Source organism: Lontra canadensis, unplaced genomic scaffold (genome assembly GCF_010015895.1).
Source record: "Lontra canadensis isolate GAN:19392208 unplaced genomic scaffold, GSC_riverotter_1.0 scaffold58, whole genome shotgun sequence".
Classification (NCBI taxonomy): Eukaryota; Metazoa; Chordata; class Mammalia; order Carnivora; family Mustelidae; genus Lontra; species Lontra canadensis.
Window position 1 is genome coordinate 3,462,987 of NW_022631052.1, and position 19,999 is coordinate 3,482,985.

Sequence of the window (19,999 nt, forward strand, 5' to 3'; positions counted from 1 at the left end):
TTCTATTTCCCTTCCTCCCTTTGCTCTTGGACAAGTCCCTCCAGCTTTCTGTGGCCTGAGCTGTAAAATGAGATGGAAAATAACCCCATCCTGTTATGTCTAATAAATTTAAACATACATCTATATATGACCTAGCATTTCCACTTCTAGGTATGGACCCCAGAGAAATGAAAATATATGTCTGCTTATAGGCAAATGATCATATAGCAATTCTATTCATAATACCTCCAAGGTGGGAACAGCCCAAATGTCCATCAGTGGAGGAATGGATAAACAAATTGTGGTGTATTTGTACAAGAGAATACTACTCAGGAATAAAAATGAAGAGATGACTGATTTACACAAAAACATGGCTGAGTCTCACATGCATGTGCCCAATGGAAGGAGACAGTTATAAGAGAATACATATTGCACAATTATTTTATATGAAATCCTGGAATAGATTAACACTAATCTGTCCAGAGAGAAATCAGATCAGTGGTTGCCTAGGGTGAGGAGGAGGACCTACTATTAGGGGCATCAAGGAATTTGGGGGAGTGATATTTTATAATGTGATTGGTATGGTGGTTACACAAGTGTATACATTTGCCAAAACTCATTGAAATGGGGAAGGCCTGGGTAGCTCAGTCCAACATTTGCCTCTGGTTGGGTCATGATCCCCGGTCCTGGGATCGATCGAGTCCTGCATTGAGCTCCTTGCTCAGCAGGGAGCCTGCTTCTCCCTCTGTCTGCGGCTCCCCCTGCTTGTGTTCTCTCTCTCTTTCTCTAACAAATAAATAAAATCTTAAAAAAAAAAACCAAAAACCTCATTGAAACAAGATGGGATCAGGAGGGAGACAAACCATAAAAGACTTTCTTTTTTTTTTTTTTAAGATTTTTATTTTAAACAAATTTTTAAAAAGATTTTATTTATTTATTTGACACACAGAGAGAGAGATCACAAGTAGGCAGAGAGGCAGGTGGTGGGGGTGGAAGCAGGCTCCCCGCTGAGCAGAGAGCCCGATGTGGGGCTCGATCCCAGGAGATCATGACCTGAGCTGAAGGCAGAGGCTTAACCCACTGAGCCACCCAGGCGCCCCTTTTAAATATTTTTAAATTTTTATATATTTGACAGAGAGAGTCATAGCGAGAGAGGGAACATAAACAGGGGAAGTGGAGAGGGAGAAACAGGCTTCCTGCTGAGCAGAGAGCCTGATCCGGGGCTTGAACCCAGGACTCTGGGATCATGACCTGAGCTGAAGGCAGAAGCTTAATGACTGAGCCACCCAGGCACTCCACCATAAGAGACTCTCAATCTCACAAAACAAACTGAGGGTTGCTGGGGGGGAGGAGGGTAGGGATAGGGTGGCTGGGTGATGGACACTGGGGAGGGTATGTGCTATGGTGAGTGCTGTGAAATGTGTAAGCCTGATCATTCACAGACCTGTACCCCTGGGGCAAATAACACATTATCTGTTAATTTAAAAAAAACTCATTGAAATACATGCTTCAAAACTGCACTTTTTTTTGGTATTTAAATTACACCTTAATAAAGCTGATTCAAACAAACAAACATAGAAAGAAGCAACCATCCATGCCTCAGGCACACAGAGCCTTAAAAATGTGAATAGCATTTGCTCCAGCGATTCTATCTTTAGGAATTCATCCTAACAAAATTATCCAGGATGTGCACTGGGATGTGTATGACGGTCACAGCAGCATTCTTTGTAACAGTACCAATAGACACAAGTAAATAAATGTACAACAAGAGGGTTTGTTATGGTGGAGAGCTATAATGGAAAGCCATACAGCCATTCGAACATTATCCTGAAAAACAGCAACTGTGGAGAAACCCAGCACATATCACGTGATCCAAATGATCAAGATTTACACCCCCAGCAGTAAGTTCTGTCAACAGCCTGGACACCCTGGTATGATGCTCTGAGAAGAACCTAGTATCACTTCCGTGGTTATTCCGGTCAACAATTTACAAAACGTGAATTGAGTCATGAATAAGAGACACATACAAGGGGCGCCTGCGTAGCTCAATGGGTTAAAGCCTCTGCCTTCGGCTCGGGTCATGATCTCAGGGTCGTGGGATGGAGCCCTGCATCAGGCTCTCTGCTCAGCGGGGAGCCTGCCTCCTCTTCTCTCTCTGCCTGCCTCTCTGCCTACTTGTGGTCTCCGTCTGTCAAATAAATAAATAAAATCTTAAAAAAAAAAAAAGAGAGATACATCCATAAGGAAGCTCATTCTGCAAAAGAAATGTGCAGGACTCTTCAAAAGTGTCAAGGTCACAAAAGACAAAGACAAGATCAAGGAACTGTCACGTCGGAGAGGAATAATGAGATACGATATGCCAGATGAACACAACGAGGGGTCTTGGATGCAATAATCCCTGGAGTATGAAAGAGACGTTAGTGGGACAACTGGCAAAATCTGGTAAAGTCTGTCATTTTGTTAATAGAAACAGCAGTGATGTTCATCTCCCGGCTTTGCTAACTGCACTGTGGTCAGACTAGATGTTAACATTAGGGGGAGCTGGGGGAAGGGTATGTGATGACTCTGTACCCTTTCTGCAATGCTTCGTTAAGTCTAAAATTTCAAAAGGGAAAGGTAAAAAATCATCCTGGCGAAGGGTACCTATTGACGCGAGGAAATATTGACATAATAGTTCTGAGTGGAAATGTCCCCATAATCTTTGTGTTTTTCTGCCTTTTCCAATTTTTTCTTTTTTTGTACTGAGCATATGATATGTTTACATTGGGGGGGGGAGATTATAAAAACATGTTGCCTATCCATCAGATGGATGATGTCTGGGATGAGGATAAAGACTTTCTATCTACCCCACTATATTCCATCTTGATGGGCCTAGGAAGGGGACCCCTTGAAGCTAAGGACCAAGAAAGGGCATCCAGTTGTCCCCTCATCCCAATGCCTGACCTTTGTGACTGGCTGTGCCCTTGTTGTGAGGGCCCTCTACCCCCTCCGGACTTCCACTGGTCCCTGATCCCTGGACATACCCCTCAGAGGGGTATGCTGGTTTCCTCTGCAGCCTGAGGGAAGGTAGAGGTGACTGGGAAAGCAGAGATGCAGGGGATGGGCACCATGTTGGTTTTACAAACCAGTGCTATGGTGGGAGCGGAAGCAATGGTACAGCAGCTCAGCGAGTGGCGAGGGTTGCTCAAACTCTGTCCGTGTCCTGACGGCAGGCCCCGGGTTCTGCTGAATACTGATGTTGTGAGCTTCGTTTTCCTGCACCACCTCAGCCTCAGCTGCCCCATACTTTCAACTGCCCTCATCTAGGCTCACTCAATGATTGCATGTTCCAGCTCATTCTGGGCCAAAAGCTCAGTCTCTCCCAATGTCCAACCTAACTTGCTTTTGTTGCTCCTTCTTGAATTTAGTGACCCTCCAAAGAACGCTCCTTTCCTTTCTTCCTCTCCTCCTTCTCTCCCATCCATGCATCCATCAATGTATCCCTCCCTCTTTCCTTTCTTCTTCCCTCCCTCCTACTTTCTCTCCCAACCATTGATGTCCCTCCCCCCACCTTCCATTACTAGACAGCCATTATGTGCCAGACACAGCGCTAGGCTCTGATGATACTAAGATGACCAAGACCTCATCCCTGTCCTCAGGGAGCTCACTACCCAGTGAGTAAGAGAGATGCTAGACACATTATTTTAACACAGTGTGGTACAACTCAGCTCGAGCTGAGCGCGAGGGGGCCAGAGTTGAAGGATGGGGTGGGAGTGGAGAAGTGATTAGGTAAGTCTTCCAAGACCTAAGAGAAAGTATTATCTCAGCTGACCTAGAAAAAGACTTGCTACTCAAAGTGTGGTCCCTGGTCCACTGGTCCCAGCATAGTCGGTCGTGTTGCCAGCACCTGACAGGGAGGAGATGCTCATCCCGTGGCTGGGGACCTTTCTGAGGCTAGGGAGTCCACCCTCCTTCCTCATGTCAGCTTCTCAAGTTCGCTGATGGAGAAGGAGAGGTGGAAGAGAATGTCTCTTTAGAAGTGAGCACCGATGTCACAGACGATGAAATAAAGGGAGTGAGTGTCTTCGTGGCACCATGCAAAGGTAGCAATTAGCTGCTGGTGCGGGGGGCGGGCCACTTGGAGAAGGAGATACAACCCCCAGGGAAAACTGGGCATATCCCAGTGAAACCATCGCTCTCTAATTAAGCAGCTTTGTAATTCCAGGTTTCTTAAGCATGTTATTTCTGACGACCACCAAATGGAATGTGTGGTTTTTCTCTGGGGTGTCAGGGAGCAAGGAGAAGCGATCAGATTGTGAGCCGTCTGCTCCCTGCCACCCTCTCCCTCCCGCCCGCCCGCCCTGCCACCCGTGAAGGGGAACAAGGGGAACGGGAACAACTAACACAGGACTGGGGCACACAGGGTTCTCCGCTGGGATTCTGATCCAGGGGGCGGGAGCGGCAGAGACTGGAAGGCGGAGGAGTCTGTGCTGACTTCCATACTGCTAGGACTGGGGGGTGGGGGCGCGGGGACACACAGAGTGAAATGGGAAACAAGGAAACAACAGAGGGCTGACTCTGGGAGGGGGTGGCAAATGCAGGAGAGCGGACTGCTGAGAAGTAGGAGAAATGAATTGAGGAAGAGGACTTGAACTCTGGGTGAGGAGGGAGGGGACACATCGTCGGATGGTTGTTAGCAGGGTCATGTATAAAGAATGGGTAGACAGCGATGAAAGATATTTTTCTGCATTGCAATTTGTAATATTATACAGCTCTGCCTGTTTATGAATCTCTTTGGGGCACACTTTCTCATCTAGAGAAGGAAGACAGCACAGCAGGTAAGGGTATGGGATTTGGGGCTCCAAGGTCAGATCTGTACCTACTAATTCATTTTAGACAATAATTTAATGGCTTTGAGCCTCAGTTTCTTAATCTGTAAATGGGGTTGAATATATATATATATATATATACACAAACTCACACATACATATACACACACACATACATACACGCAGTGGTGTGCTGGCAAACCAGGTCCCTGGAAAACAACCAACGAAGGCCCTGATTTGCGTCTTTGTCAATTTCTATGGCGTAAATACTCCCACAAGGCCCATTTCAAGCTGCCAAGGGTTTCACACCCGCTTGCACGTTTCTTGAAAACTTAACCATCGGCTCTCACAAGCCAGGGCAACCTGCCTCCAACATACGGAGGGGGAGTGGGGGTGGAGATTGTTTGAGGATCAAATAAGCAAATGAACCTAAGACCCAGGTACCCAGGGAGACCTCCGTATGTGACAGGAGCTAGTTAGGAATCTCACAAACATCTGAGAAGATGAGCATGATTAATGCCAGCTTCTTTTGGAGATGAGAAATGTCAGGTTCAAAAGAACTAAGGGACATCAGAATGAGACTGAAGGCTCATCTGGAACGTCCCAGCCTAGAAAGAAAGAGAGGCTCTGGGGCACCTGGGGGGCTCAGTCAGTGAGGCGTCTGCCTTTGGCTCAGGTCATGATCCTGGTGTCCTGGGATCGATCCCTGTGTCGGGCTCCCTGCTTCTCCCTCTGTCCCTCCCCGCTCCTCTGCTCATGCTTGCGTGCTCCCTCTCTTCTCTCTCTCTGAAATAAACAGATAAAATATTTCCAAGGAGAGGCTCTGAGACTATAGGGAGGAGAAAGAAGCAAGGAACCCAGTCGACAATGAGAATTCCGATCTGGGGGTCTGGGATACAGAGCCTGGGAAGATCACTGCAGCCCCGGCCGCTAATGCATCACACCTGTGAGGGAACAGGCCCTCGTCAAGGCTCCAGCCCCAGCAGATACCGCATGGAGACCAGCTGTCCCTGCTCTGGCTTTGACAGAACTCCTGACCCACGGAATCCTAAGCAATAATATCACGGTGGTTGCTTTGAGCCAAACAATACAAAACACAACCAAAAAACCCGAAAGCATTCATCTACGCCTACTTAGTGGGTGCTGTGGCTTGAATCAATTCTCCCACAAAATTCCCATGTAGAAACCTAACCCCCTTGGGATGGTACGAGGAGATGGGGCCCTTGGGAGGTGATTAGGTTATGAGGCTGGAGGCCTCAGGAATGGCATCAGTGCCCTTATGAGAAAAGACAAAGAGCTTGCGTGCTCCAGTCCTCTCTTTCTCTCCACCACCGACCCCTGCCCCACCATGTGGGGACATGCCCAGAAGACAGCCATCAGCAAGCCAGGAGGAGGATTCCCACCAGGAACCAAATCAGCCTTGATTTTGGGACTTCCAGCCTCCAGAGCCATTGCAAAGAAATGTCCTGGTATTTTCTTAGAGCAGGCTGAGCACACGGACACAGCTGTCAAGTAGGCAGCCTGTAATTTGGAGGCAGGTCTTCTCTTCTCCGGACTGGGTTCAAATCCCAGCTCTGCCACCTTCTAGCTGTATGCCTTTGGCAAGGTACTTCCTCTCCATGTGCTCCGACCCCTGAGATCATCTTGATTATCCTCTCTCTGATAGCTAATATCCAATCCATCTACAAATCCTATTGGAAACCGCTCTTTGCTTCTGCTTGTCCTTCTGTCCTTGCCCTTCTATGGTTTTCTTCTTCACACGGTATCTAAAATGAGCTTTTTAAAATACAAGGCAGATCAAATCAACCCTGAGCTTGTACCTGTGAAAATCTGTCTTGCTCGGAATGACATTTGAAACCCTTGCCATGTCTTCCAGTTCCTATAAGATCTGCCCCCTGCCCACACGTGTGATGGGGCCTGTTTCCTCAAAAAACAAAGCCAAAACCAAGCCAAGCGCAGTCCTACCTTAGGGACTTTGCACTGACTCTTCCCTGTCCCCGGAGCCCCCTCCGTCCTGAGATCTGCCAAGTTGGCTCCCTCACTTCTCTTGCATCTTGGCACAAATGTCACCTCATCGAGAAGGATCACAGAACCATGTACATAAAGCAACACCCCCGTGCTCCCTCCCCACCCCGGCCACTCTCCACCCTCTGTAGTCTGCGTTCCTTTCTTTCTTCTTAAAACTATTTTTATTTATTTATTTGAGAGAGTGAGAGAGAGAGAGAGAGAGAGAGAATGAGAATGAACCAGAGGCAGGAGGGCCAGAGGGAGCAGCAGACTCCCTGCTGAGCTGGGAGCCTGATGCAGGACTTGATCCTGGGACTCCAGGATCATGACTGGAGCCACAGGCAGTCGCTTCACTGACTGAGGCACCCAGCTGCCCCTGTGTTCTGCTTTCATTTTCTTTATTGCACTCGCCCTCTGACAGAGTCTATATTTTTTTGTTATAAGAATGTAAGCCCCTGAAATACAGGCCCTGTGTCTTTCTGGTACTACTGTTTTTGCTCACAGAACAGTGAGTTTATAGAGGAAGAATGGTGTCTTCTGCTATAAAATGGAGGTAATAATAACATCCCTCCAAGGGCTGTGATGTTAATAATAACAAATACATACATTGAGGGCTTTTTACTTGCCAGGCGCTGTTCTAAGCACTTTGCGTTAATTCATTTAGTCCTCATGACAACCTAGGAGACAGGAGCTATCATTAACCCTATTTTATAGAACAGTAATCTGGGGCACAGAGAGGTTAGGTCACTTGCTCAAGGTCACACAGCTGGGAGGGAGCAGAGAGAAAATCTGAACCCAGACAGTTTGGCTCCAGAGGCCAGTTTATAAATCCTTCCTGGTCAGAAAATTAAGTCACATGCTGAAAGAGCTTAAAACAAGGTGTGACGGGTCACCATATAAAAATGTTGGCTATTATTATTATTTTTGTGACTGCCTGTTAGCTAAAGGAAGCTCATATTGGAGTAAAGTGCTAAAGAGAGACGTTACAGCCACTCCAGGGGTGGGTTGTTGGCTGTCCCACATGCCAAGCTTCCCCGGTAAGTCTGGTGTGTGGCGGGCAGGCAATGTTTGTCAGCACTTAAGGCCGGCTAAGGGCTGGTTAGCACTCCAGGACTGTTTCAAAAAGCCAGACACACTGTGATGAGGAGAAAGACAGCTGTGCCTCCTCCAAGGATGTTCCTTGGAGAACATAAATCTGATTATTGAGGACCCCCGCTTATAACCCTCCATGGCTCCCCAGTCCTGAGGACAAAGCCTAAACAGCTTACCCAGCCTTCTCCATGTGGCCCCATCTACACTGGAGCCATATGGCCACCTCGAATGGGCAAGAGGCTCCTGCTCACTTCGGCACAAGCTGGGCTTTTCCTTCCCCTTCTTACCTTGCCACTCCTTCCCTAAGCTTCCATGGATTCCTCCTCCCCCACCCCCCGCAATCTATTCTGCTTTGAGGGGGAGCTTGTGGCTGATTGTGCTACTGTCCAGGATTCCCATGAAGATCCAAGTAAATCAGTCTCAGAGTGTGGTCTGGAACCCTGGGTGGCGGGGGGGTCCTGTGAAATTGAAACTTTTTTATAATAATACTAATACATTATTTGACACCTTTGCTCTCTACCACGTGTACAATAGAGTTTTTCCTAAGGCTCATGACATGTGATTTGCAACAAATGAGAAAATGCAGGGATCAGATCTTGAGCCAGGTGTTAAAGAAATCTATTAAAAAAAAAAAAAAGAAAATGCCTCCATTCTCAGTAATTAAAAAATAAATTGTTTCATTAATATATGTTATTAATGTTATTGTATAATTGGCTGATTATTATTTTTAATTAACTAGTATTATAGAGGGGTCACAGTTTTTTGTTTTGTTTTTTAAAGATTTTTATTTATTTATTTGACAGACAGATCACAAGTAGGCAGAGAGGCAGGCAGAGAGAGGAAGGGAAGCAGGTTCCCTGCTGAGCAGAGAGCCCGATGTGGGGCTCGATCCCAGGATCCTGGGATCATGACCTGAGTCGAAGGCAGAGGCTTTAACCCACTGAGCCACCCAGGCGCCCCGAGGTCACAGTTTTTTAAAAAGTTTTATTTATTTAAGTAATTTCTACACCCGACATAGGGCTTGAACTCATGACCCCAAGATCAAGCTCCTCTGCCTGAGTCAGCCAGGTGCCCCCAAAAGGTCACAGTTTTTATTTCTATGACAGTGAATGTGGATAGCTGTAACTCATGTAAACAGAAACTCCTTGGACCCTCAATACTTTTGAAAAGTGTGAAGAGGACCCAACTCTAAAACACGTGAGAACCTTCGAGAAGCCCCTGGCACAGAGTGTGCTCAGTAACTCTTAGGTGTCTCTTGGACCAGGCTGTGAGCTCCATAAGTGCAGGGAATCATATCTTGTTCTACCATCTTTCCCCACATGCCTAATCAGTCCCCAGTTGCTGGCTGTCACCCTCTCCTTTCTCACCTGCTTCCATAGTCCTAGAGTTCTCAGTTTTGTAACCAGATGCACAACTATCTTGAACAAAGACTTTATCTTCCAGCTTCCTTTGCACCGAGATGCCACTTGGGTCACTAAGATATGGGATAATGTCATGTGACAAGTTCAAAGACTCTTTCATCGTATTCTTCCCTTTTCCTCCATCCTGCTGTCTGGAGCTTGGATGTGATGGCTCGTGTTCCAGTTGCCATTTTGGACCATGAAGAGAAGTCCCACACCCTAGGACTGGTGAAACAGTGAGCTGGAAGGTGTCACATTACTAGGTTTGGGTTGCTTACCTTCGGGTTTTGCATGAGAAAGAAAATACACTCTTTCTACATTTAAGCCACTATTGTTTTGGGTTCTTTGCTGTTATTTGCTTAATACTGAGGGTTTGGCATCCACTAGTGATCAGCAAATGTTTGTTGAGTGAGTGAATCAACCAGTGAATGAGTGAATAGGTGAGCTAAATGATCATGGTTCAAACAGCTAGGTTTTTCACATGGAGTCCTCATGCTGAAGGTGCTAGGAACTGAGGGTCTACGTGTAAGGAGGGGGAAGAAGGCGTTGTCTAGTGACTGCTCATTGGAGCACGTGTGGGAAAGACCCACAGTGCAGAAGGAAGGAAAGGACTGTGACATTGGGTGCAGGTCCCAGCTCTGCCTCTTCCAAGCTGTTAAGGCCCTGGAGCCAGAGCAGGTACAGTGAGGGCATGGATGCTGGAGTCGGATAACCAGGATTTGAATTTGGACTGTCGCTGGCCGAATGACCTAAGGTAAGTCACTTCATCTCTCTCCGCTTCAGTTTTCTCGTTGGTAAAATGAGGCGAAAGTAAAACCTACCTCCTAGAGTGGTTGGGAGGATAAATGAGCTAGTGCAAGGGAAGCGTTGAATGCAATGCCTGGCACATGGGAGTACTCCGGCCCCTGCTAGCAGCCTGGCAAGGATAAAACATCTTCCAGACAAAATGAATTAAGCCTCATTAAACCGGATGGTGGTGGATGAGGAAGGCAGGACGGAAAAGAACTGATTTTCGTAAGTTAACCATGTATAATATGAAAAGGCGTTAAGAGTGCCAAGTTTGAAGTCAGATAGCTGGGGTGCATCCTTTGTAGCTGTGTGGCTTTGGGCATGTTGTTCTCCCTCTCTGGGCCTCGCGGTTGTTTTGTGTGATGGTGGTGGGTGACCCAGCTTGGACATTCTGGTCTTCTAAGCACTGTTACGAGAACTGCTGATATACGAGTTTGCATTGTAGTGTCACTTTTGGCTGTAAATGACAGAAAGTCTACTTGAAGTAGGTTCGAGAAAGATTGTGCTGTACTGGGTCACGAAACTGGTGAAGGCAGGGTGGCTCTGGTTCCATACAGCTGGGTCCAAGAGTGCAAACAATGTGGCCAAAAATCTCTATTTCTATAGTTCTTTCTATCTCTCCTCTTTCCCATCACTTGGTTCAGGCTGTCTCTGCTGCTCTGCGTGTAAGTTTCATTCACTCCTGCCAAGGACAGGCCCTCTCTGGGTGGGAATCATGATGTTGATGATGATGATTAGAATTATTACTATTTCTTAGTTCTTACTAAGTGCTAGGCACACCGCCGCACAGACCACTTTGAGGGAGGAGATATTAATGCTCCCACTTTACACATGAGGAAACAGGCACAGAGAGCATAGATAACCAGCCCTAGGTGATGCATGTAGAAAGTGCCGGATTCACCTATATCTCGTGGGAAAAAATGACCACTGCCAGCCACAAGCCAACAGTCTTAAAGCTTCAACCCCACTTGAAGAGAGATCTGTTTCTCTCTGGACCCATTCACCAAATGAATGGCAAGCCTCCATCCTTAGAACCAAGCTCAAGAGGCCAAATGAGGCAATTGGCTTCTATGATTGGTCGGTCCTGATCACATGGCTGGGGTGGGCGGAGCGCTGTGACTGACAGCCTCATCAGAACCACAGTGAAAGGGCCAGGCGGCTCCCCCAATAGAAAGGGGGTGTCAGGAAAAGGAGGCTGGAAAGCTTCCTCAAACTAAAGGTAGCAAAGGGCCACACACAGTCTTCCCTGCAAAGCTCCTCCTTTCCCTTGAGGGGAAATAAGCAGGACTTGGGTTCAGCCTCCCGGGCTTCAGGGGTCCTGAGGGAAGAGAAGAGGGTCCCTCAACCTCCCCTGTGGGTTTTCCCATATTTGCTTTGCTCGCTCTGAACTGCTCCTTAGTTTCTGATTGCGACTGGGACCTACTTCCTTGTGAAGGTCATGCTTCCTGCTCTGACTTGGGCAGGGTGGGCAGAAAAGAAAGACTTGTTTCCTTGGGAAGGTGGCCTGCGGGCTGGATGGGGAACCACAAAGCCTTTCAGAACAAAACAGAGGAACAGCGACCTCTGTGCCATCAGCGGAGGGGCAGGCACTCCCAGTCTAGGTCTTCAACCTGAGAAGGCTGAGGGTGGGGAGAGCTTGGAAACACTTTGGAACAGCATGGCGAGGAGTGGTGGGAGGAAGTGCTGAGGGGACTGGGGACTGAAGGAAGCCTAGAGGAAGGGAGGAGGTCATGATGGAGGGGAAAGAAGAAACTGATTTATTACCAAGCACTCACCATGGGCCAGGAATTGCACATCCACTGCTCCCCTGGTGGCTAGTTATGATCCATTCCCATTTCTCTGATGAGAAAGCTCAACAGAGGCATGGGGGGGGGGGGAATAGATTGTGGGAGCCTAAGTTAGTAAAAGAATTACAAGAGGGAAGACAGAAGAAACCAGCAGAAAGAGGACGAGAGCTGGCTCACAGTTGAGTGATAAAATTTCTCTTTGAAACACTTAGCATGCTGCTGCCAAGGGTCTCTACTCTGAGACCTCAAGGAGATGGACCCTGTTATCATGAGTCACAGTTAACAGGTGAGGAAACAAGGGCTCAAAGATGCAAAGGAGACTGTCCAAGTGCAAGATGGGGTAGAGTCAGGGTTCAAATCTGGTCTGACTTCCCCTCTGGTGCTCTGAGCCACTGTGATGCAGACCCGTGGGGTTAAAGTGAGATGTGGGGAGAGAGAAACAAAAGATACAAGATGTGTGTGTGTGTGATGGTGGGGGGGGGTAAGGGGAGGGGAGAACTGAAGAGGGATGATGAACACCACAATAATGGATGCCCTTGGCAGGGGAGCTGACCAGAAGGAGGAAGAAGGAAGCTTCTGGGTGCTGGAAGTGTTTTATAGATGCTGTGCTGCCCAATACAGTAGCCACTTGTCACATGTGGCTACTGAGCATTTTAAATGTGGCTAAATCCGAATTGAGATGTATTGAAAGAATAAAATACAGAGATTGTCCAAGTAAGTCTTACATAAAAGAGCTCATTAAAATTTCTGTACTGATTACCTGTTGAAGTAATAATGCTTTGGACATACTAGAATAAATAAAATATATCATTAGAATGAATGTCACCTGCTCCTTCTTACTTGTTTAACGTGACTACTAGGAAATGTGAAGTTATCTATGTGGCTTGCATCACATTCTTATTGAAGAGCGCTGAGATCTTGAAACATATGGACATACATATACATATTTTACATATAGATATATAAATATGCAAAAATTCATCGAGCCTGTACACTTATAATTAGATCATTTTACAGTATGTAAAAAAAAAAAAAAAAAAAGAAAGAAAGAAAAAAGCAAAGAGACCGGGAGAGCCAGAATGGATTGAGGCAGAGTGCGGCAGGTGGGGGGCGGGGCCGTCGGGGGCGGGGCCAGAGGCCGCTCGTTACCCGGCAACGGGCGCTGCCGGTGACGTCACCGACCGGCGGCAACCATTAATCCCCCTCCGGGCGGCGCGGGCAGGCCGGGCCGCCTGCCTCCTCCTCCCCCGGGCCCGGATGAGATCACCGCGGCGGGCGGCCGGCTGTCCCCGCGCTCCCAACAAATCGACTCCTCGGCGAGCGCCGGCATCTCATGATCTCATGGCCCCGCGGGACGGCGCCGACCGATGAGGTCACAGTCCCGCGCCCCTGGCCGCCCCGCTCTGCGCGCCGCCGGCTCCGGGCCGGGCCCTCCGTGCGCCCCGCGCCGGTACCGACTCCCGAGCCGACCGCTCTTTGACCTCTGCGGACAAAGGAGGTCGCTGTTCGCGAAAGGCAAAGCTGCCTTTTCCATTCTTTCACGCGCCTTCGCCACCCCTGAGGTCACGTACCAGCAGGGAGTGATCGCATCAGCTCCCCTGGACTTGGGTCGCGAGCGGTGCCAGGCGACTTCCCTGCATGATTTCACTGCCGCCCAGTGAAAGAAGTTCTCTTCTTTGCTCTGTCTTAATGAGGGAACTGAGGCTCAGAGGGATAAAGGGACCTGCCCGAGTTTCCCCAGCTAGGAACGCGCAGATCACGACTTGAGCTGAGATGGTGTGAATTAGCCCTTTGGCTCTCCCTTTCCCTGCATCTTTGTCCCACTTCCGGCTCTGGGAGGGGAATGGTGGTAATGGTCACGCTTGCTGGGTGCCCACGACCTACTTGGCCACTTTATATTAAAGGCCACTTTTCCACACGACAAACCCACCCGAGAAGAATTATAAGGACTGGAGGTTCACAGAGGTGAAAGGACCCGCCACAGGGCTGGGATGTGATTCAGTAGCACAGCCTTTGTATTACTCTTCACCACTTTCTCCAGAAAAAGGAAGACTTCCCGCTTCCAGTGGACAAAATACCTTCCCTTCTCTCTCCCACCCCCAGAGTCAGCCATCAAACGCAGAGGGGCCAACGACACCCTTAGAAAGCTTGACAACTCACCTGCCAGCAGCTGGTTCTCCATCACTTTCTGCTCACTAACTGCTCCTCAACAGACCTCAGCAACATACATTGCCGTGGCTGACAGAAAGGAAGGCAAATGACCAGAGCTCCTTTGTTGAAACACACATTGAGTCACAGCCTATTACCAAGGGCAGAGCTGTTGAGGGAGTAATTTCCAGCTCCATTTTGCAGATGACAAAACTGAAATTATTTAACCAAAGTCGGATGGCGAGGAAGTACAAGTTTCAGTGCAATACCATTTTCGCAAAGAAAGCCCTTACCATTTCCCTAAATGGGACTCCCATGAATTGTTTTATTTTCTGCCTGGTGCTTATCACAATTTGAAGTTTCACGTTTGCATGCTTATTTGTTTAATGGTGATCTCCCCAACCAAACAAAAGCAGGGACTCTGTCTCATTCATGGCATGCCTGTTTCTACACAGTGCCTGTCATACAGTAGACACTTAATATTACTGGATTGAACTCAAAGACTTGGTGGATCAAGCTGGTAGGCAGTGCTGATTTTCAAGCCCAGGTTTGTTTGAGGATAAAGCCTGGGCTTGTTAAGTTCTTTCTAGAAGTCCAAGGTTCTTAGTACAAGTACTTTACTCATTGGGAAGGTTCTCTGGTGCTCACACAGAGCCTATTAATTCTAAGTTTATTAGTATTGACAAATTTGATGTTTGGGTCTCCCAACCAGCAGCATCCTTGCTTGGTAAGAGGAGAGAATAGAGGAACAATTCGTAGGAAATTAAGTATGGAAGGCAGTAGGGTTATATATAATAGCTCAGCCAGAAAGGAGACAAAAAAGCCGACATAAGGACACTGAGGAAAGTGTAACTGCAAAACTCTGTCGTTTCTTATGAGCAAAGGGAGGGAGGGAGATGGATGGAACCCAGGATGTGTGCATAGGGAGTGTTTGAGGTGTTATTTTCTAATTTTTAAACATGATTGTTATTATTTTTTGTACCTTGTGTTATTTTTTAAAAAGTCACAAGCACCGGGCTCCTGAGTGGCTCAGTGGGTTACGCCTCTGCCTTCGGCTCAGGTCATAATCCCAGGGTCCTGGGATCGAGCCCCACATCAGGCTCTCTGCTCAGCAGGGAGCCTGCTTCCTCCTCTCTGCCTGCCTCTCTGCCTACTTGTGATCTCTGTCAAATAAACAAATAAAATCTTAAAAAAAAAAAAAAAGTCACAAGCAGAAAATTTGCCTACTTTTTACACCACCTATAATAATCTCATGAGCCTGGGGGGGCAAATTAGTGCGCTCCATTTGTAGATGGTGAAACTGAGGCTCAACTTCAGAGTTCATCATTTTGGCTAAGATGACAGAGCCACTAAGTGGCACATGTGGGATTTGAATCCAGGTGTGTCTGATGTCAGCATGGATGCCCTTATCGACCATCACCACATCCTGCCTCCTGATAACTGACCAGAGCTAGTCAAAACAGCTCACACCCCTGATTTCCTAAGGTCCTCTCTCTGCTCTTCTGGCTTCAGGGCCCAGGATGAGGAGGAGGCCAGAAAGCATGCCAAAGGCTGGGATGGGTTTTTGGTGCTGTGGCCCCAGGGGCCAGCTATCGAGTCTTTGAGGCCTGCTGTTCAGGCCCCACAGGAGTCACCAGACTGGCAGGAGAATTCTGCCCTACAGCAGCAGGCATGTACCCAGTTTCATTGGCTGTGGTTCCCCTGATCTAAGAGCTTCGGCCCCATGAACAGGAAGGGCTCAGACCGTGTGTCCCAGCAACATACACATCAGGAGCCTCCTTACAAACAGGGCCCTGCTCCCTGGGACCCAAGAGAGGCCCAATTATAAGGTGTTGATGATTAAGCCTGAAGTGGCCTGGGACCCTGTTAGCTGCAGAAAGGCAGTCTCTTCCCTCTGTCCTCGTCCCAGGTGGGTGGATGTGCTTCTCTGTCCCCATGTCACCTATGGTCTTAGGCACAAATGCTCTGGGCCTCAACTGCCCAAGCCTGGGGGTTAGGTGGAAGGGAGACGGTCAGAGATAGGCAGAAGGTGCCTCCTTCCTAATGGTCTAGAGCCCATGACTTGGAACTAGATGGACATGGGCTCCAGCTGCAGGCCTGTCCTTATGCTGGGAGATGACTTTGCCCAAAGGTGACATCACCTCTCTGGGCCTCAGTTTCCTTATTTGCAAAGTGTGTGTGTTGGGAGGGGTGATAGGTTTAATAGTGGCCCCCCAAAGATATCCATATGCTAATCCCTGGAACCTGTGATGGTATCTTGCAAGGCAAAAGGAACTTTGTGTCTGTGCAGATGTGATTAAGTTAAGGATTTTAAGATGGGGAGATCATTCTGAATTACTGGGGAGGGGGAGACAATGTAATTACAAAGGTCCTTGTCAGAGGAAGGCAGGAGTGTCAGAGAGAAGGGAGCAGAGGTCAGACAGATGTTCTATGAAGGTAGAGTGAGGGGGTCAAAGCCAAGGAATGCAGGCAGCCTCTACAAGCTGGAAAAGGCAAGGAAACCGATTCTTCCCTAGAGTCTCCAAAAGGAACCGCCCTGCCGACCCTAGGACTTTAGTCCCAGGAGACTGCTTTTGGATTTGTAACCTCCAGAACTATAAGATAATAAATTTGTTGGAGTGACCACCTGAGTGGCTTGGTCAGTTAAGCATCTCCCTTTAGCTCAGGTCATGATCTCAGGGTCCTGGGATCGAGCCTCCCCCCCCCCCCCCCCGCCGCCACCAGGCTCTGTGCTCAGCATGGATTCTGCTTCTCTCTCTCCCTCTGCACCCCCACCCTTCCCCCAACTGCTCCGGCCACACTCACTTGCTGTTCCTTGAGCTTGCCAAGCATGCTTCAACCCCAGGGCCTTTGCACATGCTATTCCCTTGCCTGGAATACTCTTCTCCTGATATATGCATGGCACATCCCCTTGCTTCTTTCAAGCCTTTGCATGAATGTCGACTTCTCCATGAGGCCTTTCCTAGCCACCCTATTTAAAAGAGGAGCACTGGCCACCACATTCCATTTTATTTTTCTCCACCTCACATACTGCTTATTTATCTCAACATCTTGTTTACATAAAGACTTTGAGAACAGATATTGTGTCTCCTTCACTGCTGAGTCCCTAGAACCTAGTACAACTCCTGGCACAGAGTAGGTAGTCAAAAAAAAAAAACAAAAAAACCCAACAACCATTTGAATGAATGAATGGATGAGTGGAAAGAGAGGACAGTGCTTGCCATGGAGTAAGTACACTGTGATTGGCTTCTGCAATATTGCAATGACTATATCATCATCATTTCCTCCCAGCAAATGACAGCGGGGGTGGAGTCACCCTTCTAAGGCCCCCTCTCCTCTGTCTACTTTTTATCTTCACTAAATAACAAACTGTGGCCACCACTTACTGAGCCGCAGTGATTGGAACCCTTCATTCACAGGCATGATCTTGTATTGTCTTCATATCGTTATGATTACTATCCCTACTTTACAGATGACAAAACTGAGGCTTAGAGCCTCACCCAAGGCCCCACGGCTTATAAGTGGAGCTTATGGAGATGGACGCTGCTTGACTGACTCCTAGTAGACCTTCTCCACTGAGGGCAGGGCAGGCAGCCTGCTTCAGAGAAAATGTGCTTTTGCCATACTCCCAATTAATTACCTAGCACAACCTCTATTTTGAGTGCCTACCATGAACCATGCACCAGGCTAGGGATAAAATGAAACGTACATGAGACCTCTCACCAGGCTTGGAGGGTTTTTTTTTTTGGCGGGGGGGGGAGACAAGCCAGCAATCAGAGCATCATATGATACATGTAGAACAGAAATAACCCGGGGACTACGGAGGAACATGGGTGAGTCCCCAAGCCCACCTGGGGCCAGGTGAGGTCCAGGCTTCCCACGGGAAGTGAGATGTAAACACACACCGGCGAGCAATTAGAGGTCAGCCAGATGGGGCTGGGGTCAGAAGGACGGTGCTCCCAGCAGAGGGGACAGGCCCTGCAAGGGCCTAGAGGTGACAGAACAAGAGAGGGACTGAGGGAGGAGGGACCACGAGGGTGTCAAAACTGGCAAGTGACAGATGGGATGTCAGGCTGGAAAGAGATGAGGGCCAGGCAGGTGTTCCAAAAGACTCCCTCGCCTCTGAGCAGCTGGAAGACTTCGGACAAAGCGCTGAGGCCTGAGGATGATGGTTTCCTCCTCTTAAGATAGGAACAGCCCCAGACACGGAATTCTGGCTGCAGGGAACCCCTGCCTCACCCAGTGCAGGGACAAGGGTATTCTCAGGAATGCCACGCCCCAGGGGCCTGCAGCAAGCCTGTCAAGGCCAAGCCCACGAGGGAACGGAGAGCACGCTCTCCTCCTCTCTTGCAGCACCATGCTGCCTCTGCCCACCTCCGCTGCCACCACTCGGGTATTTATGGAGGGCTGTGATGTGCCGGTGACCCTGAACGCGCACACAGCTGGGACAAAGTCTCTGGGCTTCAGGGGTCCTCTCTCTCTGTCCTGTCCTTGTGCTTTGGTGTATGTCTCTCCCCCTACCTCTCTGTCAGCCCCTTAAGGGCAGGAAAGGTCTTATCCTCACAGCCAAGATTTAGCAGGTGCTGAAAACTCTCTGCTGAGCCTTCCTAATACATGACCTTGTGTGCTCCCCACTGGAGCAGGTAATATTATCTGCTAATCCTATACACAGATGTGGCTCTAGAACCTTGAAGCTGTGACCTTGCTCACCAAAGAGCAAGATCAAAGTCAAACCTAGTGGCAAAGCCAAATCCAAGCCCAGACGGCCCCAAGATCCCTAAGATCCAGGGCTGGGTGCAAATAGGTAACTAGGAAGTATAACCTGTCCTTCCTTCTTTGGGCCATTCTTCCCTGGCACTTCTGGGCCCGGAGGAGAAGAGCCAGGTCTGCCAAGTTTTAGTGGTTTCTCAACCTCGGAGTAACAGGCCGGGTTTGCACCTCCAACCTCCAATCGTCGGCAGAGTCCTGACCTGGGAGGGTCATGAGGAAGAACATACAAAAAGAAAATACATATACACACATGGAGCATCTACTACATGTCAGAAATTGCTGAAGGCACATTCCACCTGTGCTTTCTTTAAAATTTATTTTCTAGAGGCACATGGGTGGCTTAGTAGTTAAGCATCTGCCTTTGGCTCAGGTCGTGATCCCGGGGTCCTAAGATTGAGCCCCACGTAGGGCTCCCTGCTCAGTGGGAAGCCTGGTCTCCCTCTCCCACTCCCCTGTTTGTGCTCTGCCAAATAAATAAATAAATATTTATTTAATAAATATTAATAAATAGGGGTGCCTGGGTGGCTCAGTGGGTTAAATAAAGCCTCTGCCTTCGGCTCAGGTCATGATCTCAGGGTCCTGGAATTGAGTCCCACATCGGATTCTCTGCTCAGTGGGGAGCCTGCTTCCTCCTCTCTCTCTCTGCCTGCCTCTCTGCCTACTTGTGATCTGTCAAATAAATAAATAAATAAATAAATAAAATCTTTAAAAAAATTAAATTTATTTTCTAGCTCACCTCAAATGTCCCCTAAACCCCTAAGAGGTGAGCGGCATTATCTCCTTTTTCATGGATGAGGAAACTGAGGCACAGAACAGGCAGGTGACTGGCGGGAGGCACTACCCATGGGAATGGCAGAATGGTTCAAATTCAGATCCGCCCGCCTCCAGAGCTCAAGCACTTCCCAATGGACTCTGGGGCCTTTTCGGACAAGCTGAGGGTTGAGAAATGTCAGCAAGCGGTGGGCTCCCTCGGGCCAAATCTCAGTTCCAAGCCACTTCTTTCACCCCAGGGAAGGGGAGTGAGAGCAGGACAGCCCCACCCACAGCCTGTAGCCCACAGCACAATGCCAGGCCCCCACCTGGAGAAAGGACGTGAAGTGGACACCTCGGAGGCCACCTCAGGGAGCCTGGTTGCCTCCCTAATCATTTAGCTGGAGAAGAGCAAAATAATCACCACTTAGCCCGTTAATTAATCCCTGCAGCAACCTAAAATAGGGGT

At 48.5% G+C, this 19,999-nt stretch overlaps 1 protein-coding gene across 5 annotated transcripts in view; it reads right to left on the reverse strand.

The window, feature by feature from the left end:
• Positions 1–19,999, reverse strand: part of RNFT2 (ring finger protein, transmembrane 2) — a 96,630-nt gene that overhangs the window by 44,212 nt on the left and 32,419 nt on the right. The window lies entirely within an intron of this gene.